The sequence below is a fragment of the Peromyscus leucopus genome, chromosome 3, assembly GCF_004664715.2.
Source record: "Peromyscus leucopus breed LL Stock chromosome 3, UCI_PerLeu_2.1, whole genome shotgun sequence".
Classification (NCBI taxonomy): Eukaryota; Metazoa; Chordata; class Mammalia; order Rodentia; family Cricetidae; genus Peromyscus; species Peromyscus leucopus.
This window is the reverse complement of record NC_051065.1, coordinates 22,669,984-22,680,222: the sequence shown is the minus strand read 5'-3', so window position 1 is coordinate 22,680,222 and position 10,239 is coordinate 22,669,984. Positions and strand designations below refer to the sequence as shown.

General features: G+C 46.2%; 1 pseudogene; it reads right to left on the bottom strand.

Moving 5' to 3' along the window:
* Positions 1–5,879: 5,879 nt before the first annotated feature.
* Positions 5,880–6,983, bottom strand: LOC114693483 (annotated as a pseudogene).
* Positions 6,984–10,239: the final 3,256 nt, after the last annotated feature.

Below are 10,239 nucleotides of genomic sequence, written 5' to 3'. Positions count from 1 at the left end.
GCAAAGGGCTTTTGGACCTCTCTGGTTCAGCCAGTCACAACACACAGCTCATCTCATAGGCTCAGGCTGTCTCTACTGCATCAGCTGCTGCTGTCCTTGGTGTCCTGGAATCTCCAATATCTTGAGATCACTACTGCAACTGTGGCCTCACCTTCACCAACAAACCCCTGAACTCTCTTCAGGGACCCTAATACTGTCACATGGTGCCAATTCTCAGCTTCTCTCCATGACTTTCTCAATCTTGTGCTTTCCAATGCAACTGAGGCTGTATCTTCACTAGTGGCCTTGTCTGGCCTTTCATGGTGTCAAACCTCAGCTTCTTTCCATGACCCCAACAAATCCTGTGGGTTTTATGCAGCCAAAACTAAGTACTACATCTAACACTCTTACACATTACCAAGGTCAGCTACTAGCTTGAGATGCAGCCTTGACTCTCTCTGGACCACAGTTTCTGAGTGCTAATCCTGAGGAAACACTTCCAAAAAGATTTCAGCTTGCCGGGCGGTGGTGGCGCACGCCTTTAATCCCAGCACTTGGGAGGCAGAGGCAGGAGGATCTCTATGAGTTCAAGGTCAGCCTGGTCTCCAAAGCGAGTTCCAGGAAAGGCGCAAAGCTACACAGAGAAACCCTGTCTCGAAAAAGCAAAAAAAAAAAAAAAAAAAAAAAAAAAAAAAAGGATTTCAGCTCAATGATAATTGGTCTCTTCTTAATAGGGCTGACCCCAGCTTTAGTTTGCTTATGTAGGCCGGTAGCTTATTCATCATACACTATTCTTCAGTCCCAGGTGACCACAAAGCACAAGAACTTAACTGAAATACACCATGTGAACAGGCCTGATGATAGAGTCTGTACTTCCCTCTGAAACTCCACAAGTCAGGCCTCCAGCATCTACATACATCTGGCTCTCAACTTCCAGGCTCCTACAGAATAGCCCACTAAGCTTTGAACATTGATGGATTTTTTTTTTATTCCAAAGTTCCAAACATTTCTACAATCCTCCCCCAAACACCATAGGTAGGTGTGCCACATGAATAGCCTGCTCTTTGCTACCAATTTCTTTCCTAATTGCCTTTCTATTGCGTAATACAGTGGTGAGCAAATACAGCTTGCTGGCTTATATGTCCTGATCACCTTGAGTCCAGCACTGAGGGAAGTGAAGGCAGGAACTGAAGCAGTGACTTTGGGAAGTTTTCTCTTTCCAGTTGACTCCGGTTTGTGTCAACTTGACAAAAACAACCCTCATAAGCACACCTCCCTTAAGGATATGAAAATAACTGTAGAAGAACTCAGACAATGACTGGAATTTGCTATAAATTCTCTAAAAATGTCAAATGAAACAAGCTCTTACTAGCTAAATCTAAGAAAATTAGAACACCAAAACTAACTGTAGAAATATACTGTAACCCTTTGGATGACATAGAAACCGTACAAGTACAAATAAATCAGGAAGTGCAAAGATCGGTGAGAAATACTATATGTATTTCATAACATTTCCAATTTTCATCTTCACAAAATACTTTCTAATGACAGAAAGAAGAAAAGCCAGCATTACTGAGGGGAAGCCTACCCAGCAGGCCGTTTCCACTGGAACTTTCAACTCATCAAAATGAATATCATCTGTCAATGATAACCATGCATCATCTAGTTTGGTGGTCCACTTCTTCATCAGCCATCATGTGAGGAGTGAGGATACTCACAGCACACTCCAGAGTATTGGGAGCCCTGTCATACTCCCCAGCTATGATGGTCTTACACTTTTTTTTCCACTTCTACCTTTGAGTTTCGGATCTGGGAATCTTGGCTAGTAGAGTAACAATACCATATGTTGGACACTGATTCAGAGCACATATGACCTTCTGGAGAAACTTGCCCCAATCTTCCAATATAGTGCCACCTCATATGTGTTATAGCCAAGTCCTAAGAGGTTACTGCTGTTCTATCAATCCAGCTGCTTCTGAATGTTAGGAGGTAAGACCATGGTTTCCATGAACAGCATCCACTGCTTTATTTCCCCTGCCTCTATTAAGTGTGTTTCCTGCCATGGTATCTTTTTCTGGAAAACCATGAATGAATTTCTTCTTTTTTTTCTTTTTTTAAATTTTAACTTTGGTTGATTCTCAGTGGCTTTCATATCATGCATTCTGATCCTATTTACCTCCCAATCCCCTCACATCTGCCATTTGCCCTTGCAACCTCCCCCAAAAACAAAACCAAATTTAAAAGAAAAACCAACAAAACAAGAGAGAGAGAGAGAGAGAGAGAGAGAAAGAGAGAGAGAATCTTGTTGTAGAAGTTATAGTGTGGCCCGTTGAGTCACACAGTTCACCAGACATGCCAGACTAAGGAAAGAATATCTATTCCTTCGTCTGGATTCTATAAAGTGATAGACGTCTATCATGGGGATGACACAGTCCCACATCAATCTGTTAAATTCCCAACTCTGGACAAAGGCTGAGGTGCCTGTTTAACATGCCAAAGGAGACCTGGCTGCCAGGTTCTCCCAGCATCCCTCAGTCCCTACCAGTTACAGGGTATGACTTTCAAACCCTACCTTCTACCCTGAACTCTCCAGCCCAGGGGTTGGGCTGCCCTTCCCCCAGAGGCTCTTCCCTATAATCCAGATAATACATTTGTACCTTTGGCATCCTGGCTGCTGCACCTGATTCCCCCTCTCCCCTCTCTCTTCCCCTCCCCCTCTCCCCACATGGCCCAGCTCAACCTGGTCATGCCCACTCTGGACTCTCCCAGATGTCCCTGCCTCTGGCTACGCTCTCCCACATATCTATAATAAACCTTCTCCTCCACCATACCTAGGAGCGGTCATGTCCTTTTCCCTTCTTCTTTCCCTTCCCTTCCCTCCCCTCCCCTCCCCTCCCCTTTCCCTTCCCCTTCCCCCTCCCTTCCCCTCCCTCCTCCTCCCCTCCCCTCCCCCCCTCCCCTCCCCTCCCCCCTTTCCCTTCCCCTCCCTCCTCCCCTCCCCCTCCCCTCCCCCTTCCCCCTCCCCTTCCCTCCCCTCTCCCCTTCCCTCCCCTCCCTCCTCCTCTCCCCCTCCCCTTTCCCTTCCCCTTCCCCTTCCCTTCCACTCCCTCCTCCTCTCCCCCCTCCCCTCCCCTCCCCTTTCCCTTCCCTCCTCTCCTCCCATCCCCTTCCCCCTCCCTCCCCTCTCCCCTCCCCTCCTCCCATCCTCCCCTCCCCTCTCCCCTCCCCTTCCCCCTCTCCTCCCCTCTCCCCTCCTCCTCTCCCCTCTCCCATCCCCTTTCCCCTCCCCTCCCCTCTCCCCTCTCCTCCTCCCATCTTCCCCTCCCCTCTCCCCTCCCCTTCCCCCTCCCCTCCCCTCTCCCCTCCTCCCCTCCCCTCTCCCCTCCCCTCTCCCCTCCCACCCCCTCCCCCCTCCCCTTCCCTCCCCTCCTCCCATCCCTTCCCCCTCCCCTCCCCTCTCCCCTCCCCTCCTCCCATCCTCCCCTCCCCTTCCCCTCTCCTCCCCTTCCCCCTCCCCTCCCTTCTCCCCTCCCCTCCCCTCCCCCCTTCCTTTCTCTCCCCTTCTCCCCTCCCCTCCCCTCCCCCTTCCTTTCTCTCCCCTTCTCCCTCCCCTTCCCTTCCCATTTCTTTTTTTCATTCACAGTCCACCATCTAATGCCTGGGTTTGCATCAAAGAGCTACAAGCAGGGACTCCTGGGCTGTCCCTGGATTTTCAGCTTGGCTTGATCTCCCACTAGTTGCATGGCCTACTTGACTGTCTGCCAGTCTTCCTGTTTTCCAGCCTGGACATTAACCCCTCATTTCCTTTACTCCAGCAACTCCAGCAGCAATTCCCTCCTGGCACTGGTCTGGTTCAGTAGTTTACCAATAAAGACTCTCTCCTGAATCACTCCTGAAACCTCTAGAACTCTGCTGCAGTCTCTTTAAGATGTATTCACTCTTACCCTGCATATATGCAAATAGATATATTTATTGCGTGCTGTGAGAGTTAATATTTGTAACTGATAACTGTGCTCATCTTGGCTAGGCTAACAAGGTTAGCAATATTTTTATTTGTTTGTTTGTTTGTTTGTTTTTGCTTTCTTGAGACAGGGTTTCTCTGTGTAGTTTTGGTGCCTGTCCTGGATCTCACTCTGTAGACCAGGCTGGCCTCGAACTCACTGAGATCCACCTGCCTCTGCCTCCTGAGTGCTAGGATTAAAGGCGTGCGCCACCACCGCCTGGCAGTCAGCAATGTTAAGTGACAGATTTCTGTCACTGAAACCAATAAACCCTATGAATTTATTGTTATCTGGTAAATTCTGACTTTGAGAAAGACACGTAGTAGTTCATGTTTCTGGCACAGTGCTCCCACAGCAGGCTTTTTAGCATGGATTTAACTTGTGCTCTCTTTTCCTGTTGGTTCACAACAGTACCTCCATCTCATCTTCTTTTATACAGTTTAACTTCCAGGTCAGAGGTTAACATGGAGGATGCTATCTGCATATTCCTTTCCCTTTGTAATCCCCCCTTCCACAAGCCAGTTCCTGCTGAGCGGGCAGGTGGCATCTTGGCCTCAGTACACACTTTCATCTTTGGGTACCCACAGCAGTGGCCACACCTCTGCAGTAGCCTGCTGACACTCTCCTCCTTTCTCTTGCTACTGGTGGGCAGGAGACCATCAGTGTTATGCAGTAAACACATGAACAGACCGAAAGTACCAAGGCAAGGCAAGCTCTTTTTGAAAAACGGGGGAACTGTGACCCAAACCAGGCGAGCAAGCACACCAGGCCGGGAAGTTCACTTGATTTGATTTTAAAGCATGTAGTAACTATGTCTTTTCCACATTCGCCAGAACCCAGCCTCATAGTTTTTCATGGTTGGCTGGTTTTAAAAGAATTGGCACGAAGGAAATAAAGCAAGGTGGGCGGAATGCAACAGGACCTTTGCATAAGCAGTTGTAGTAGGTAGGGAAGATGAAAAGAATTGCATGAAAGTTTTACAGTGTGGGGGAAATTTATAAAATATTGACCATTTTTGATTAAAAAATAATAATAGTTTCTCATTATCTAGAATCAGGACCATACAATTGCTCTCCCACAAATTCATCTTTGGTTCTTCTGTGCCCCCACTGTATTAGAACAAGGGCCTGCAACTTCAGGCCATAGACCAAATCCCCGTAGCCTTATTGGGGACAGAGTTTAAGAAGCCATCTATGCGATGACTCAAAAGCTCTCAATTTTTGTTACCTGGCTCCTCCATGCTCCTTGTACATATACCAAGCTGAACCAAACATAGGATATGGAACTTCCTTCCACTCCTAAAATGTTTTAGAAAATCAGTTTCTCCTTTGTTCTGGAATTGTTCTCAGACTCCTTGGGAGACTGCTCCAAAGGCTGCTGCTCTCTGAGGAGGCTCCTCTGCCTTCTCTAGCAACCCTAGCACAGAGGCTTCTCCTCCTCTCCCTTCCTACCCATCTACCCCTCTTATTCTTACTGTTTTTTTTCCCAGCTCAATCAACTTAAATGGGTTTTATTTGCTTCCCACTAACAAATCTTTATTTCCATTCATGAGAGCTGTAAGTCGACCATATTCAGCTTCCTTGCCCAGTAATTCAAAGGAAAACCCCAAAAAGATTAGTAAAGAAAAATGTAGGAATTAACACCTCCTAAATTTTTAAAAAATATGTTTAAGGTTGAATAGTGTTTTAGGTTTGTACTTCCTAGTAGGAAAACATTATCTGAATGAAGATCCTAATGGCAAATCTCTGTAAAATGCTTCAGCCGCAGTTGATGCAGCAGGGCGGGGAGAATCTTCTCAGCACCCCACCTCTCCCGATGAGGTCAGAGGTACACTGGTTTGTATCATTGCAACATCCAGTAAGTGAGCCGCTCTTCATTCAGCAAGGGCTCTGTTCGGCATTACACTTGACCTCCAAACTTGGCTGACAGTTTACTGATCAGATTCATAACCTTTGGGTTGCTCTGATATTTCGACGGATTTGCTGGGTTCTGGGCCACATCCTGGAAAGCCACCATGACTTCCTGATCCTGCATGGCTGCAAGAACCGATGGATCACTGAGGATTTCACTGAGTCCAGGCATTCCTGCCATTCCAGGCATGCCCCCCTCCCGTTCCGGACATTCCTCCAGGGAAATTACCAGGCATTCCTCCAGGAGCACCACCTGGAAAAGAGCCATGTTGAGCTCCAGACTGTCTTCTGGTTTCTTCTTCCCTCTGGGCTCTCTCTGCTAGAGCCTTCTTCTCCCTTTCTAGCCTTTCTTTTATCTTCCGCTCTTCACGTTTTCGCTCATAATTTTCTCCGATGTTCAGCAATTTTTTGAGCCCAAGGTTGAACCTCTTTCAGCATTGCACTGGCATCCTGGTCGTCATCCAGTTTACAGGCAAGGGTAAGATCGTGAGCTGCTTCTTCCCGGTGACCCAGGAGTCTGTGCTTTCCCTCGCCATTTGTATGGCTGAGCGGCATCAGGGTTTATTTCAATAGCTCTGTCACAGTCTCGGATGGCAGCATTTGGCTTCTGTAACTTGGCGAACACACTGGATCTCTTGGCATATAAATTGCCAAGCGAGGATTTAGCTTGATGGCATCAGTGAACAAGTCAATGGCTTTCTACAGCTCACCGTCGTTTAGGGCTCCAGTGGCCGCCCCTTCTTTCCATTTGCTTGATCCATCATCTCCTCAGTGATCTCTGCATTTTCCTCTCCCATCTCTTGAGGGGCATACGTACGTGTCTGGCTCAATTACCCCCTCACTGTCAATTTCCAGATCACTCTCCTCACTCATCTGTCTTTATGTTTTCCTCTGTCTTAATATCTCTTTTTTCTTCTGACTTAGTTTTATGAGTAGCAGGTGGTACTTTACCACCCCCACCCCCCGCCCCTGCCCTCCATGCTCTCCACCCAATCCCCCAGGAAACGCATTTCCTTGGTGTGCAGGACGCTTGGATCCTGCTTACACATCTTCATGAAGGCCCGAAGCTCGCGCTGACTTTGCGGGGATCCATGGTTGGAAGGCAGGAAGCTGGAGGCGGTGGGCAGTGGTGGAGACCCGAGGCCAGGCCCCGGGCGCGGCTCAACATGACCGAGTAGAAGGGCTTATTCTTACTCTCAATGAAGCTCCTCTCTAAGCTTGAGGGGATGCCTCTCCTTCCTTTTACAGCCCTGTTACATTTAGATCTCCATGTACTATATTGTTTCTGTCCAGTGTTCCCCCATGCACCTTGAATTCCAACCATGACTCTGAGGCCCTTAGTGGTGGTTTGAATATTGGCACACAGAGGCTCATATATTTGAATGTTTAGTCACCAAGGAGTGGCACTATTTGAAAGGATTAGGATTAGGGAATGTGGCCTTGTTGGAGGAAGTATGTCACACTGGGTGGGCTTTGAGGTTTCAAAAGGCCATGCCAAGCCCAGAGTCTCCCTCTCTTGGTCTGCAGATCAGGATGCAGCTACTTTTCCAGCATCAGGATGCAGATCAGGTTGCAGGTCTCATCTACTGTCCCAGCATCATTCATGCTGCCATGCTCCTCACCATAATGACAAAGAACTCACTTTCTGAAACTGTAAGCAAGTCCCCAATTAAATGCTTTTTTTTTTTTTGAGTTTTCTTGGTCATTGTGTCTTTTCATAGCAATAGAATGCTGACTGAGAAACCCTTTCAGTTTTGATAAACCTCATACCTGAAGATACTTGTACACTGTGTGAAAATGTATTGCTGTGATTGGTGTAATAAAAATCTGAAAGTCCAATAGCTAGACAGGAGGTATAGGCAGGACTTTAGGTCAGAGAGAACTCTGGGAAGAAGAAAGGCAGAGTCGCCAGCCAGACACAGAGGAAACAGGATGGGAAGTATGGTAATGGGGTAATGAGCCATGTGCCAGAATGAAGATTAAAAGATACGGGTTAATTTGTTATAAGAGCTAGTTGAGAATAAGCTTAAGCTAAGGCCAAGTTTTTATAACTAATAATAAGTCTCCATGTCATTATTTGAGGGTTGGCCACCCTGACAAAAAAGTACAACCATAGAATTAGGGATTATGTTTCGGCTTCCTTTCTTGACTAACCAGTGTTGTTAGCAATCATCTTTTGTCATATTTAGCACACTGATGAAAACAGGATATAGAAATCGAGCAAGTATGGCAGGGACCCCGAAACAACAGTTTTGAGAATGACCTTGCTAGAGGGCAGGAGTGCCAGAAGAGGGGTCTTGTTTCTTTGTTATCTCCTCAATGAGCACTCCCCCACTGAAAGTCTATATATGCCCATGTGATTAAAGCTGAGAGGATTCACCTTGTTCGGCCAATTGGACTGATCAGCCCATTCCCTCCCTATATTTTACCCTAGTTTCTGCAACAAGTCCTTTAAAAGATTTCTAGAGTAGTGGTTCAATGGTGCCCTTTTTTTCTGGGACCTCTCACACCCCTGCTATACATGAGCTATGTTTTCTCTCACCTTCTCTCTTAAGTGCCCGTCTATGAATCCACAACAAACTTCTCCCTAAAATTCACCCTCTATGTGTTAGCTAGCACTCAGGCATTCCCACCAGCATGCCATTAGGGACCAAGAGACAGCAGAACAGGTCATCATCAGACACTAAAGATGCGACACTGTCGCCAGGATTCACACACTCTCCCTAAGTGCATGCGCTAGAAAAGGCAATCTTCTCTCCCCACTCTTTTCACTTTCACTCTTGCTCAGAGGCAGCCTCTGCACTCCCCCCTGCAATAAACCTCTCGAGTGAGATCTGTTGCATGGTGTGACTTGGTGGTACCCCTTGGCTCCAACCCACCTAGGTACCTTCAGCAGCTAAATCATTACACCATGGCTCTGTGAATTTCATCCTTTAAATTCATAAGACAAGAACCTGAAAATCATTAGCTTTGGGAGACTTAGATGGGTGTTTAATTTCTGAAACACTAGCTTCTCAGGAAATGCCCCCTTATTCTTAAAGACACCCCGGTATTTATGTATTGCCATGTTTGGGCATTTATTTCTGTATTAATTTTCTCTAGGGAGATGCGAACAAATACTAAATCACTACAGATAGACACCAATGGTAGACCAAAGTATGATTTCACCAATGTTCAATTTAGTGAGACCAGAGTATTTTGAGCTTGCTTATAGGGCATGTGTGAAGGGTTACCTACAGGAGCATGGGTAACCCCTAAACAACTACATCACCATAAAGCCCACCCCATTATGTATAACAATGTCATGGAAACTAACTGATGAGGTTCCAATTTTGACCAATCTTCCATTTCCTGGCACTTTTCACTTGGAGCCAGGGGAAGGAGAATCTCAGGTATGAGACTCCTGACCACTTCCACCCTTGATCCACTTCCTGGGCAATGTCAGTAACTCTGTTGCCATTACAATAGACTTGGCTAGTGTAATAGTTTCTAGTTGTGAAGGCTAGCAGAGGAAAATCCCCAATGGGGTCATATTACCTCTGGAGAAAAAAAATGCTGCCACACAACAGTTTCTTGATTAAAAATACTTGGTACCCAGTTGGAACTGTTTGGGAAGGATTAGGAGGAGGTGAAGCCTTGTTGGAGAAGGTGTGTCACTGGAGGAGGGCTTTGAGATTCCATGCCATTCCCTGTATGCTTCCTTCTCATGGGTGGAGATGTGAGCTCTCAACTATTACTCTAGTACCAGGCATACCTGCCTGCTGTCCTACCCACCATGATGGTGTTAGGCTCTTAACCCTTGGGAGCAAGTCCAAGGTAAACTCTTCTATAAGTTACCTTTATCATGAAGTCTTACCACAGCAGTATAAAAATAACTAACGCATCACCAAATTTTTCTTTTCTTCTTTCTTTTTCTTTTTAAAACTGATTTTCCAATCACATTCCTTCCAAGTTCTAATATCCAGTTAAGCCATTGTTCACAGCTCAGGAATAGGTATACAACTACATATCCAGAAATTTCTCATCCTAAGCATAGTTAAAAACCAGGTGTGTTACTCAAATGTTCTGCCTACTGGGAAGATTTTCCTTCACAGCTGTTTGGAATGGAACTGTCATGCTACAACTGTCCACTTTTGGGTGATACCTTCACACAGAGCAGAACCATTTATAGATCAGACCCAAATATTTGATTTTTTTTAGTTGATTGTAAAGAACTTTATATAAGGCCACCTGTGATGCCTAGAAGAGAGAAGGCAGGCTGTCAAGAATACAATGAACATTTTGAATAGTTGTGCTGCTAGGGTTTTCTTGGATTGCATTGCCCTTTTTTGTTTGTTTAACAACCTCAA